Below are 15,777 nucleotides of genomic sequence, written 5' to 3'. Positions count from 1 at the left end.
TAGTTAAAACCGTCATAGAACACTTCACTTGAATATCCATGCTTGGGAGTGTTTCAATAAGCATTAATTTGATATACGTTTTTTCAGGAAGCAAAGTCTCAACACCTTGATGGATGTGATATTGAAATGGATGAAAAACATATATGCATTTCTCATCAAACGGGATTCAACTACAAATACATATAGTGGTGCTCGAGTAAATGGTGTTTTATCTCAAAACATCACTGCAGGTTGAAACACCAATTAATGCCACCAAAGCAAAACCATAATTTAATTTCCTTGGTATACAAAAGAATTGTGAATTACGGTTTGTCTTTGTTATGCTTCTAACTTCCTAAAGAAACTAATTGATAAAGGATTATGGGTAATATGTTTTGTCGTGTAAAACCCAAAATAAAAAAACAGATTCGAATGACACTCAAATTGAAAGAAATGAGATAAAGAAAGCAAGCAAGGAGGACAAATAGATTTAAGTGGTTCGGCTTATAGCTTATGTCTACAGGCAAAGGACGAGCAAAAATTACTATGTAATCAGTAATAGAGAAGAGGTATAGAATTGTGCACTCACAACCTTATTCACAGAAAACCCTAAACCCCAATGTACACCCAAAGTCGCATTATTCTCTCACAAGACACATATTAAATATACAAGAGAGAAAACCCCCAAAATACATAACTCTTTGCATTTGGTTTGGACCCATAAGTTGAATATGGATCGGGTCCGTGTTGTCACGGACTATGCTTCTACCACAAACCACTCTGAAAATTTGCCTTCATTAATTTAGAGTGGATTCATGAAACAAATCGCTACAAAGAATTCAAGTCACAAACATAACATGTTTGCTATAAGATGTATATTTTGAATAGTTTATGATTGGTTTACCAATTTAATCATTTAACAAACCTATGGATCCATTAGCAAAAAGGAAAGATTGCAATCAAAGGGAAAAAAATTGAAGATGAATTTAATTGAAATTTTAGGCATGGTTTTCAAACCGTTGTTGACCTGGACAGTTAGACTATTCGGCCCGGGAACTGCCCAAAAACTGGTTCGGTTTTACCTCAAACCCAGTCCTTGGCTAAAAATCGTTGAATCGGTCAATGACCTGTTGACCTAGGTGGTTGAGCTGTTGATCCATTGACCTATTCAATAGTTTTTGGCCTTTAATTTTTAATTATTACTTTTTTTTTTTGTCAAAATAAACCATCCGTTTGAACCAAGAGGTCGAACCATCAACCCGAAAACTGGTGGCCATAATGGTTTCGTTTCCGTGTCTTTTTTTAAAACCATGATTTTAGGAACTTCACAACCTTAGTTCTCTCTCTTCCTTTTCACTTCATGGATTAAACAACAAGGGTAGTCCATCCAGCTCCCAACCTAGATCCCCCTAATCCTTGATAGAGGGTAGAAGATCCAAATTGCAAAGTATGAAGGTCGGAGATTGAACTATGGGGAATTAAGGCTGAATTTGGCATTCCTTATTTTAAGGACTTTATTTTTTTTTTCTTAATTCAGTGTTTATAGGGTTATTTTAACTGTAAATGGAGATAATTCCTTGAGGAATATATGTCAAATGCAAAGTAAACCTGCATTGTGATTTCACTGGTTATATGTTCTGTTTGGATTTGGAGGCCATTATGGATATAGAGATCATTTGGAGCTGACGTTCAAGAACATCTTCATCCTGGTCCTGAAGGTTATATCATCTATAAATCTAGTCAATCTACTGATATGACAGATTCTCTATGCGTTTATGGGAAAGAACAAAGTATGATTTCAACAAGAAATGAGAGAGGAGAAAAGGATTTGGGGAAAACAATTTCAAAAGAAGTTGGTTAGAAGGGTGTCAATTTTCATGTTCACAAATGGAACTTGATGAGGGTGATTTGGCCCTTTAGTGACATTGCGACACATGGTACCTTGGAACCGTCACATGACACCCCAGCGCCATATAGACATTGATTTCAGAAGCATTTCAAACATGCCGATCCTACCTTAACTACCTTGCCCCCACCTCGGAAGGCCGACCTATGAATGCCCCGGAAAGGACCAAGTCGGCATAAGAGGTGACATGCTTCCACCAACTTGACCGAGACCCTGTAGGTGACTTGCACAATGTGGCACAACCTCCTTCACAAGTGGGTTATCATCTCCAATCCTCCAGGATTACGTTGCCTCATCAATAGAACTAACTCCCATCTCGCCCGATTGGAAGATAATCGAATAAGCTCTATCACTTCATGTGAAATTTGACTTCAAGCATGAAACCACCTCCGAACGAGACGGGCTAGTGATCTCCGGCGCATTTCATGAAGCTCACGACAACCTACACCTATATAAAGACACCTCATTGAGCAAAGAAGGTACACATAGTTTAGCACTCAGCTCTCTTGCTCTCTTACTTTATAGCTTTCAGCATTCACTCAACACTAACTTAAGCATCAGAGTGTCCACAAACAACCTGGGTACTCTAACTATTTCTTCGCAGCTCTAGCCGACCTAATCAATCCATCATCCAAGCTGTCATCCAGCAAAGAGAGACCAAATTGCGCAACATCATAAATCAAAGGACGTGGGGGAGAAATGGATGAATTCCATTGGGTTTACGGCAAATACCACATATCTTGCCTGTAATTATTTATTTTTTCTTTGTTTTTAATTTGTTCAATGAACAGCGATGTGCTCCAAAGTGTTTCCCTTTTCAGTTGTTCCTTCTATTCCTATTCCAATCCGCCTTTTAACTATGTCTTTGTTTTGTCTATTTGTCTTTCATCTTTTATTGAAAACATGAGGAAGGCAATTTTAATAACTACCCAAGCCCAACTCTAAGAATTGGGCCTAACCTTATTCCAATCTGCCTTCTAATTGTGTTTTTCTGTCGTGCCTTCCATCTCATATTGAAAACAAGAAGGCAATTCTAATAATTACCAGTTGGGCCAGGCGCAATTTAATACGAGGTTGACTGAGTTTGGATACGTAAGGACCAGGCCTAGGTCCATCCCATAAAATAGAAAAAGCTCAAATTTTTGGGCTGAGCCCAGCCTGGGGATTAAAAATCCAAACTTAACTCCCATAAAATGAAGGGCTAGGTTGGTCCAGGCTGGATTCGCCCAAGCTATGCCCCTAAAATTTCTCTCCCTGTATTATGTTATTTCATTTTTTGGGGGGTAATGAACATTTAATAAAAGAGAAACAATAGACAAACAAATACAGAACAAAACAAAGATAAAAACACAAAAACGAACTAGAAAGGAACTGCTCCTCCTCCACTACCACCGAACCTTGAGCAACTAAATCAGAAACTAGCCAAGAAGGTGGACCGAGAACCACACCACCTTTCATCCACACCACCTGCACCTCTTGCTGCTAAGAGATGAGATGAAAGAATAGCTTGTCAAGGTCACATAGCTAAATTTAACTGAAACAAGTTTTCCATTGATCATGAACTCTTTTTAAATGCTTATCCCTCAACTGGTCGATGAAATTAATCAGGCGGATTTTTGTACAGAGCATTATACTTATAATTCTCATCATGCTGACTGGATGTTTGGTTTAAAAGGTTTCTCGTTCTGGATAAGGATTGGGAGACTAAAAAAATTGTTGTTTGAATAGGTCTAGCGTTGAGGTAATTTAAGGAATCATAAAATTGACTGTTTTGACTATTTTATAGTGCATGAATAAATAAAGTGATACATCATACCTGACATCCTCAACATCAATTGTAAAGTTTTGATGAAAAAGTAAATAAAACATATGACATTTTTAACGTAATTAGTTGAAATCGTGATTTAACGTACAATAAATTAATATCCGTAGTCACCATAGTTTAACATTAATGCTTCAACAGTTGAGTTGAATTTTTAAAACTGACCTCAGCATTTATGTCAAATTGCTTAACTCCAAGGTTGTAAGATTGGACTACGAAGAAAAAACAACAAAGTATGCGTTGTCATAATTTTTTTTTTTTCTATGGATTACATTGTCATAATTTGATATATGGAGCGTGCCTGAAAATCTTCAACAATTGAGAGAAGCTAATATGAATTTAGATGAATACCAGTTGATTTTTTACCGCATCTCTATTATCATTGAAGATTTATTTACTGATTTGTCTATACAATTCCCTCAGTTTCAGATTACCTGGGAATAACACATAATATGGGCTGGGGGGAGCACGGGGTCTGCCATTTAATGCCCAAAACCATGAGATTTCTCATGGGGCAAAAATCATTGGAATGATCTAAAGAAGTAGGGTTTGATCGATGAAGTATTCAAATTCATCACGATTCATTATCTAAGATCAGTAAATTAATTCTGTTAAATATCATTTCCACTGACACTCTACCCAATATTATACCTTTTTCGTGTGCCATTAACAATGCTGAGAACTAACTGCCAAAATATCAGCTGAAAGCAGGATGTTAAGAAGATTTTAAATATAAAAACGTGTCATTTGGCATTTCAGCAACATGAGACCTACTTAATTGCTCAACGCTGAAGCATAGGCTTTGATCAGCACTCAGCTTTGCTCCGTTGGATCTGGTTCAATTCTTAATCGTTTTAGTCTACCAATTACATCAATGAAAGCAAAACTACATTAAACTAATCCCTCCTGATATTAGGGCTGCAACTTGGTTGGCTCAGGTTTTGAATAGCCCCAACCTCACTGATTAAAATATAAAATATTAATGCTCTCTTTCTCTCTCTTTCAAGATAACAATAACATATGTTTGACTTTTACATTTGCTTTTTTCTATAAATTAATGATTCTCATCTTTTAGGTTATATTTGGTTTTATGGGCGGTTATTAGAAAATGCTGCCACATCAGTGCCACTTAGGCATTGGTATTTATTGTGCATGAAACCACTGTTTGGTTTCTGTGTTTATTAAATAAATATTAAAAAATAAAAACACTTGGATTTATGTGTTTGAGGTGTTTAGAGAATACTTCAAATTCTGGGTTTTTCCAATGTCTCAAGTTTATTGAAATAAAATGCTTACTTGGAGCATTGTAAGCTGAGGTGGAAGATATGGGATGCTACTTGAAATGCCCATGAAACACCCAACCAAACAATAAAAGCAATAAGCATTGAGCTGATGTGAAAGATAGCTTTATGGGGTGTCACTTGAAATGCCCAACCAAACAGCGAAAACAATGGACATTTAAAGTAATATTTTTCAATTAAACATTTATATGAGAAACACCCCATATGTATACGTAGGGATGCAAACGGATTGGATTGGATTCAAATCAGGGTATATCCGAATCCGATCCAACAATGTTAAGATTATTTGAATCCGATGAAGAAGTCGGATTTTCAGATCTGATCCAATTCGATTTAAATTTATTAATAAATTAATAAATTATTAAAAGAAAAATAAAATATAATAATTACAAAAAAAAAAGAAAAACAAAAAATATAAGTATCTTTTCAACTATTTTCATCATATATATATATATATATATATATATTTTTTATAAAAAATAATTAATATAAAAATTTACAAAAATATAATATAAATAACATATTAATATATGTGTTTTATATATTTATATAAATAAATAAGTAATATATATATCAGATCGGATTGGGATAGGGGTGATCTGAATCCAATCCGATCCGAAAATTCAAATAGGAGAGATCTGAATCTGACAAAATAGGATAGGATCTCGGATCAGATCATATCATAATCATTTGCACCTTTATATAAATGCTCGTAGAACTAAATACATACTTAATAAGGTTTAAACTTAATGTATTAGGCACTTGGCAGTTTTTTTTTCCTAAAAACCCAATGGGAATGGTTCCTAATCAGTTCATTGTTTTTCCTTTCCTTTGCTTTTTTTTTGAGGCTCCGTTTAGTTTGTGGTATGAGGATGAGAAAAAGGGAATATTCTAAAAATATTTCTTTTTCTATTATTTATTTTGAGGGAAATAAGGAAATGGGATGAGAAAAACTTGGGATACAGGATCCCAAAATCGTGTAATCTGGACCCGATGTAAAAACTTGAGAAATCTTAAGTTTTGTTTTCACCCCCGGCTGACCGGCAATTTCTTCATCCTCTGCCCCACCTTCACTTTCTCCTTCCCATCTCCTTGCTGCCGCCACCACTGCTGCTAGTAATCGCCTTTGCCCTTCTACTTATCATCATCGTTGTGGTTCGTTTGTCTCCTTCTACCTATTGCTGTCATCGTGGTTCGTTTGTCTCCTTCGTGCTCAATTGAACTTTGTTTTTGAGTTGCATCCAATCCTCTAGATTGAATCATCGCTTGCAACTGCAACCCGAATTCTAAAGACCCATGACAAAATACTCTGTGGTCGCTATGCTCCAGCTGGAGCTCCGGTCTCCAATTGACGCACTGATCAATTGAAGTATCTGGATAACTTCTTGTGGACTGAGTCATTTGTCTTCTGGCACTCACAGACATAGACCAAAGAGGTTTCTACCATGGTAGAACCCAAATCTGAGTTCACAGATACAAATTGAAGAGGTTTCCGCCATGGTAGAACCTAGATCAGCGCAAATACAAATCCGAGGTTTTCTGCCATGGGAAAACATAGATCTAGGTTAGTAGACACAGATCGGAGGAATCCGTCGATTCCAATTTCGCATTAGGTAACATCGTTGATGATGATTCTCACCAAGGCATTGACTGGCGATGCAGGGAAATCAGACAATGGATTGATTTGATAAATTGAACCTCTGAGAACTCTGTTGTGCGTTGGAGAAATTTTCTACTATTTTCTCATATAAAATCAAACAATGAAAAATTAAATTTTTACATTTTTCCATCTCATCCCATCCTTTATCATCTCACTCAAATTTTTCCACAAACCAAACGGAGTGTGAACGTATCATTGCTTTGTTGATATACATAAAACCAGATTGCATGTGATATGGGATCAGATTCAGAGCGGCATAATTAGGTACCACGGTTCAAAATATTGATCCTCTCAATACTGACTACTGATACTCTATGCTGGTTTTCTTTTTTCTTTTTCACGTGAAAATACTACTTGAGAAAACTAGATTAAACTTGCTGAACAAAATAAGTATCCATGATGTCAACATCAGGAGTGAATTACTCAAAAAACCTATACAAAGCCTCCAACACAGATCAAATCAGTAAGCGTGACTCCCTCAAAATCTGAACTTAGAACTAGAATTCACAACCTTCAAAGCAAGGGGTTTAGGAGAGAGGGATCTTAACAAAAGACTATTTTAAACTATTGTACACTCCAATCTATGCTGATTTAAGTTTCAGTCAGCCTCCATCACGCCACAACTATTGTACACCTAATGCTGTATTTAAACTTGAAAGATGTCCTAAATTTCCTGTATTTAAATGTATCAATCAGTTGGTTGAAAAACTGATACATATCGTACCGAAGCGATACAATACACCGTGATATTTTTGAACCTTGTTATGTACTTGTAAACTTGGATTAGACTTCGAATCAACCCTAAATAGGTCACAAAATTCAATTTTATTTGGGCATGTAGATAGAGTTGAAGATTAGTCCTACATTATTAAACAGAAAATTAATATGAAGCCCAAATCTATATCCATGCCAGAAGTCCAATCCTATATTCTTTGTCCTAAGTCTATATCCTTATCCACGCACCATGACCAAATCTAATTGCATAATCCATTGAACTACCCATATATGTTGGAACTATGAACCTATAATCGATTATCCTCTTAAATTAGTCCTTTTTGTAGTTTTTGACTTTTTTACCGAAAGAAGAACAAAGAATTATATTATACTTTTAATGTATTTACATCCGGTCCATGAGGTGTTAAGCTTGATAGGATTTGGGTCTAAAATGGAGGGATTGGATAGTGTGCTGTCTTCTTCATACCGAACAATATTCAGATCCCAGATTGGACTCATATGTGGATCAAGCTAAAAGGCTCATTTAACCTTAAGGCTCCGTTCGTTTTTTGGGAGTTATTTATCCAGGTAAATGGTACTGATATTCTTTTATTTTAATCATTTTAACCATACAAAACTATTATTAACAGGGATAATTGTATCTCATTCAAGTGGTAGTAATTTTCCTCTCATGCAGAAAATTTATTTACCCCACTTAAGAGATGGGTATTGATATTAGGAGAGAATTAAATTTTCATTAATGTTATATAAATCTGAAAAAAAGAGCATCAGTATCTCGATCAATGAAAACCAAAATCCCATTAACCAATTTTCTCCCCTCTCAAAATTCAAAAAATGAATGGGCCCCAAGTGAATGAACTAGCCCAAAAAATAAAAGCCTTAGTAAATGGGTTGGGGATTGAATTGGGCTGAGAGGCTTGTTTACATTTGTTTAGTTGTCTCCCATTTCCAAGTTCCAGTTTTTTAAGCCACATTTCCAATTCGAATTACGGATAGAAGAGATTTGGGTGAATGATAAATGTTGTGGGGCCATATATTGAACAGATTATCATGTAATTTGTGTTGCTTGGAATATTGAATATTGACTTGGTAAAGAGTAAAGACAAATCTGAAACACTATGAAGTACTAGTCTCTCTCTCTCTTTCTATCTATCTATCTATATATATATATATATAGATATATAGTAAAATGGTCTATGTCAGCATACATCTCCTTGCTCCATTAACCCTACTTTACTTTCTCCTTGACTCTTTCTTCTCTCCCCTTCCCACCACTCCCATTAAGCCATGTTACCATTCCTAACCCAATTACCTAAAAATATTCCTCAAATCTCTCTATTAAGATATCCAAAATGGGAGCGCATGTTGGAACCTAAATTTGAAGTTGGATTGGGCTTTCGTTGCAGCAGAGCATAGAAATAAAGGCTTGCTATCTATTATCTAAACTGGGTTGGCGGTTTTTAACGCACCAGTTTTCTTTGTAGGCTTAGATTTTTAGAGCAAAATACTTACATGGTAAACAATTCTAAAAAGAGAAGGTTTCTCACACTTGGCGAAGCTTAAACTCTATAAAAGATATTCTTAAACAAGGGGTTTTATGGGTATTGAAGATGGTTGGTCAGTTGATTTTTTTTTTTCAATGATCCAAATTTCTTTGTTCATGATTGTGCACACATGTTACCTGAAGCTCCAAAAGTTGCAGCTTTCATTAATCAGTTTTCAAAACAATGGGATGTTGACAGGTTGCATCTTATCTCCCAACAAAGATTGCAACATTAATCCAATCAGTTCTTTCCTCCCATTGACACACTCACAGATGGATGATAATCTAGTCTGGTGGAAAGTTTATTGTTTCATCTGCATTGCATTGAAGGCAATTGTCATAGCCATGCCTAGTGCCTAGCTCCTCCTCTCCCACTACTATTTTACATCTTTATTGGTCACAGAAGTATTTAGCTCCATTAATCAAACTGTTTTTATGGCGTTGTGCACACAAAATTCTACTCACGACTGAGCTATTACGGAAGCACGATATCCATAGTGATACAAGTTGTCTGTTCTGTAATCATTCACAAGACACTATTATATTGTGCACTCCTTATCATATGTTATGTTATTAGTCAAACGTTTAAACATGGTGTGGATGAAAGAATGGTAGGATCCATCTAATGGACGCAAAAAAGGTTGCGGAATGGGTGGGCGAATTTCAAAAATTTTCTACCTTCTCTCAGCTGGGAATCATATTCCCTAAATTTAGAATACAGTATTCAAGGATCCTACTTGAACCATAATCAAACCAGATCTGTACCAAAAGATAAATGGGAGGAATATACCTGATCCGGAGAAGCAGTATCTCCCAAAGTTGGTGTTCACGCCCAAAAAATGCTCCAAGATCCGTTCCTGCTGAAGATGACACAGCTGTGAATGGAACATAACCAGCAGGGTGCGTCCTATACACTGGATCCTTCACAAGAATCCTCTGGAAGTACCAAACACTGAATCCTTTTCAGTCTTTCTTGCAAGACTGATGTCAAGAACAGATTTCTTGACTTTCTTCTCTGCAAAGATCTAATCTTCCAATGGCAGATGGCGGCGGCAGGAGGAGATTTCCAAAAAAACAAAAAGGCTGAACTGTTTTTCTGTTTTTCTGGAGAGTATGAATCAGATCAGATCTGATTCGCAGGAGGTATCCTATACCTCTTCAAGGTGGTTCGAAATTTCCTCCTTTCTTCTTGATTAAGAAACCTCCTTTTTAGGAGTTATCCCAATCCAAATCAGTATTTGGATAGGGGATAATCTTAATCCTTTTGCAGATAGAGTTAGCTTACTCCTGATCTCATCAGGAGGTTACTAGATTCAAATCTAATTTGAATTTGGTCTCTAAGAGTGGATAAGGCTAAAGGCCCAATCCTTTTACTAACTTTAATCTCAAATTCGCCCCATGGATGGGTGATCATATCAGCCCACCTCGAAATGGGCTTTTGGCCCATTAAGTGTTCAGTGTCTAATTACTTTCCAATCTGCTGCCCAGTTGGGCTTCTTTGTATGGCGTGGGACCCAAGCATTGATCTACACACCAGCCACATGGGTTCGGCCCAACCTTTAATACAAGGCCCAGCCGAATTCACTGAAAAACTCAATGAACCCCTTGAGTCCATCATATGGACCCTATGGGCCCAACACTTACATTAAGTGGTCCCTGGGCCAAGCCATCTTATAAAAACCCAGGGACTGTGGGCAGGTGCAAGATTAGCCCATCAGGTATTATCCTCAATGGTCTTACACTTAACCTCTCAGCCCTTAATGATCAAGCACTGCCCGACAAGAGAGGACCTCTCCCTCGGCTGCAAGGAACAGTGCCGCACTCTCCTCTCACATGGATCCCGGGAATTAAAACCATTTGCAAACAATTCGAAACCGTACATATATATATAAATATATTAATTTTGCAAAACAAAATTCCAACGATTGAAATCAACTGCCGGCAGTTTGGTTTCCATCAGAGAGAGTGCATTCCCGATCATTACCCTTTGTCCGACAAAGTGGCTGATTCTGTCACTATGATCACCCACTCAGATGAATTCTCAAACTGCCCCAACATACCCAGGTTTTGATCCCCGCTAAGGATCTCACTGAATGGCATATCAAAGGCAGCCTGATCCAACACCTAGTGAAATGTCATAATCGAGTCTAGGGGTCAGGTGTAACTTTCCAGTTTTGCCCATCTATCTCCAAGGTCCAGGGCAATACTGGAAATCTGGTCCGGTTTAAGGATTCAAGTAATCCCATACTGCATGTGCCTCGGGTCTTACCCTGATAGCTGAGACAGGCCATCCCAACACTTGGTGGCACACCAGTATCAGCCTTGGCAGGATAAATCTCCCCAGACTTATCCAACGGCTGTGAACATTTAAAACTAACATGAGTCTCTATAAATGTCCAGTTTTAGGGTTTTACACAGAATTAAACCAAACAACATGAATCAAACATGCACTTTATTTATTTCCACTAAATAACAAAAGTACATCAAATCAGATTGAAGCTAAGGGCATACAAAACTGTCTAACAGTGGATTCTATTGGACTAGTCATGAAAGTTCCATCATGACTTGACTGAAGCTTTGGCTCTTTTATCATGGTCTACTTTTAGTCCAACAGATTCAATTATCATATGTTATGTTATTATTGAAGGTGATGTTTAATAGTATTTTCAAACTCATATTCATGTTGGTGGATCATCTCCATATCATCCACCGTGGCAGTTGACCCATATCATTACTACCTACAACAGCCTTTTATCAAACCTTTCATTCTTGTCCGATCGGTGAAGACGGGGTTTATCTCTATCTACACATTTTACTTGCTCTCTATCTAACCTTTCATGTTGAAATGCACTCTTCATCGATCTAATGGAATTATGCCTACGGGCTTCTTTCAAACAAAAAAACAAACAAACAAACAAAATAACATATCATGTTACTCCACTCTTTAATCAATACCTAAAATCTCTCACCCTAATCTATGTCCACTCTCTCTCGTTTAAAATATTCATATTAATTAATAAATAGTTAAACACACTTAATATTTAATCCAACCCATATTCAATGAGTATTAAATAGTATTATTATCAAAAGTTAATAAATACGATTGGTAAATTACACGAAATTAATCAATATTATTATTAATTAACTCATCATGAATTTTTTAAAGAATTTTGGGTAAATACTATTATATTCATCTTAATTAACAGCATTTTATAGAAATTGAAAACTCTTTAACTAATTTATATAAAATTGAGAATTATATTTAACAATTATTAAAAAGTATAAAATTTTAGTTATTTCTATTACTATAGTTAATAACTGAATATAGATGAGGGAATAGAATATTATAATGTTGGAAAATGAAATTATTAATTAATTTATATTGGAAAGTAAAGATAAAATTAGTGAAATTTTGTTAGGAAATTACTAATAAAAAAATAAAATAATTTTCAACAAATCTCCATAATTACACAAATGCAATAAAATTTTCACAAGTTTTCATAAAACCACATTTTTATAAAATAACATTTTGGAAATTAAAAGATATAATATTGTACCTCTTGAAAATTTTTGAAAGTTTATTTAAAATGTACTAAATATTTATTGAAATTATTGGAATATTTTGGAATTTTTAAGAAAATTTGTACATTTGATTGATTTTGGAAAACTATTGAAAAATCATGTAATTTTCATTAAAGATAAATGAGTATGACAAAGGGAAAACTGTAATTTGAACCAATAATTACACAAATTATTCAGATAAATTAGTATAATATTGGGAAAATAAATTTATTGATTAGTTTATATTAGAAAATATAAGATAAATTAGTGTAATTTTGTAAGTAAACCATTTAAAAAACAAATTATTTAATAATAATTTAAAAATAAAGTTGAATAAATTTTCAAAACAACACAAATGTAATAAATTTTCCAAAATATTCATAAAATTACATTTTTTGAAAGTTAAAGACAATAGTTTAGTGTACTTTTAGAAATTTACCATGTGTCTAATACTCGATATATCCTTGAACTCGCCTGACACCCACTTTTAGGAATGGGTGTCTTGCCTTGAACCTGCTTGCCACTAAGGATTGGGTGGGAAAATTCGAGGATTCTCTGTTCCTAAAGAGAAGTGGGTGCCTTGCCTTGAACTCGCCCAACACTAAGGTCAGGGAGGGGAAATTTGAGGATTCCCCAACCCTAATAGAAAGTGGGTGCCTTTCCCTAAACCTGCTTGACATTGAAGATGAGGTGAGATGGGGTAGAGTATCTTGACTACGAGGTAGGGCAAGGATGGGGTAGATTGTTTATTAAAAATATTTGTTCATATTAAGTTAATAATAATTATTTTTTATAAATCAACATTAAATGAAGAATACAATTATTAAAATTTTAAATATTAACAATAAATTTGAATATTTTTAGTTAATTAACAACAAACTTTTATTATTATTTATCAATTAATTAATAGTAAATAAAATTAATCAATCTTTCAAATTTTCCCGTGCATCATGCATAGACCTGTTCATGGGTCGGGTGGCCTAACCCCCGGACGGGCTTGAACAGGTATATAGGCCTGCGGGCTTAACCTCGGGCCAAAAAGCCCGACTTGCAATAAATTCAAGCCGGGCTCGAGATTTTCCAAAATAGCCCGGCCTAAGCCCGACCCGGCCCGACCTATAAATAAACCTAAAAACCCTAATTGAATACCCCTCTTTTTTTCACCCCTTTCCCTTCTTTTTTCAACCGAATTCTTCTTCTCCACATTCTCTTTCCCTTCTTTATATATATATATATATATATATATATATATATATATATATATTTTTAATATAAATAAATTTTGAATCAATATATTTTTTTAATGTAAATAAATTCTGATTTATATTGATTATTGAATAGGAAAAAGTTTTAATTTTTTTTATTACGTCGGGCTTCGGGCTTTTTATTAGGGTCGGGCTCGGGCCCATGTTGTAGGCCCATTGGTCGGGTTGGGCTTGGGCTCGAGCCTAACATATTTCCGTTAATGAAGAGTAAAAGCCTGGCCCGAGCCCAACCCATGAACAGGTCTAATCATGCAGGTCCCCGCTAGTGTGTGTGTGATATATATATATATAGGAAAAAGTCCATGTCACCGTGCCTTTCCTTGCTCCAAACCCCTTCCTAATTTCCTTTCTTTTGAATTTTTTATTCTTTTAATTTCACATAATTACCCATTAAACCAATAAGAAAAAAACATAGGCTTCATTATTTCTAACAACCATAAAGAATGAGGGATTTGCTTTTCTAATATTTAGCCAAGTGGCACCACTTTCTCCTAAATTGTCTCTAATTCCTATTTACCTCCTAAATTATCTCCAACTCTTATATATCTCTTAAATTAATTATTTTTAGTTTAGGACAAAGATTCTCTCCTAAACTATCACTAATTCCTATTTATCTTCTCCCCTACTTTTTATCTACATCTATCTAAAGAAAGTTTTAATTAAAAAAAATCATAATTACTTAAATATTATAAAGAAATTATATACTAACTTTAAAATATTTATTCAAAACAAAAAATAATAATTATAATAGATTTAATAATATTCATATTATTAAAAATTCTATATTTTTACACAATTCATCATGAAATTATTTAGTAACAATATAAATTATAATTTTATGAATGATTCAATTCAAATTTTATTCAAATAATAAAAATTTAACATTAAAAAATAAAATATTATTTAAATATTTAAATAACTAAACATCTTAAATAAGAAAACATTAAAAATAGCTAAATAATTTTATAACAAAATATTTAATATTACATAAAACTTTAAAATAAATTAACTTCAAGTAATGAAATTTTTAAATATTTTACATATTATTTAAATATTTAAGTAACAAAATTCTTAACATGACTAAATTTTAAATAGTTAAAATAACGAACTTATGTAATAAATTTAAAATATTTTTTCAAAAGTAGAAAAATAATTAGAACCGATTTCATATATTCATATTAATAATAATTTAATATTTTACAAAATTAATAACGAATTATGTAATAATAGTAATCACTCTAAATTTATGAACTATTAGATTCAATAAATAATTAATATTTTAAAAGTTTAAATAACAATATTATTTAAGTAACTAAAAAATATTGTAAATAAATAATTTCACTTATATCAATTAATAATTACAGAAAATAACTTTCAAAAAAATAATATTTATTAGTAATAATTTTTTAATAATAGTGTATATTCATTATATATTTATATATAATAAAATTAATATTTATTGTATTTTCAATAATTATTTATTGTAATTTTTGATAAATACATTTTCAATAATTTTTTATAAATATATATTTGTTTTGTTATTTAACAGAAAATTGTCAACAATTATTGGATATTAAGCAACTACTATTGAACTATTGAAATTTAATTTATTATAATTTTGTTATAAATTTATTTCTATTAATTATTTATTTTATATAATTTATCGATTAATATTTATTAGAGATTAAACTATTTTTTGAGATTACACTATTTATTGACTAATTTAATATATTTTTAGTATTTGTTGTATTTTTGTAATTATTATATTTATATTAGATATTTATTGTATTTTCATTATAAATTTATTTTCAATAATTTTGTATTTTTGCTATAACTCTCAATAATTATTGGAGATTATGCATTTGTTTGGAACCGTTGTCGTTGGTCCAAAAAACGGTGCCACATCAGTGCCACGTCAGAAAAAAATGGTGCTCCAAGAAATGGGTATTTATTTGGAACCGTTTTTCCATTAAAACGGTGCTCCAAGCCACACCTCAGAAATCGG

This window comes from Nelumbo lutea, chromosome 5 (genome assembly GCF_056320005.1).
Source record: "Nelumbo lutea isolate HS-2025 chromosome 5, American lotus-T2T, whole genome shotgun sequence".
Lineage (NCBI taxonomy): Eukaryota > Viridiplantae > Streptophyta > Magnoliopsida > Proteales > Nelumbonaceae > Nelumbo > Nelumbo lutea.
Note: the sequence above shows the minus strand (reverse complement) of the source record.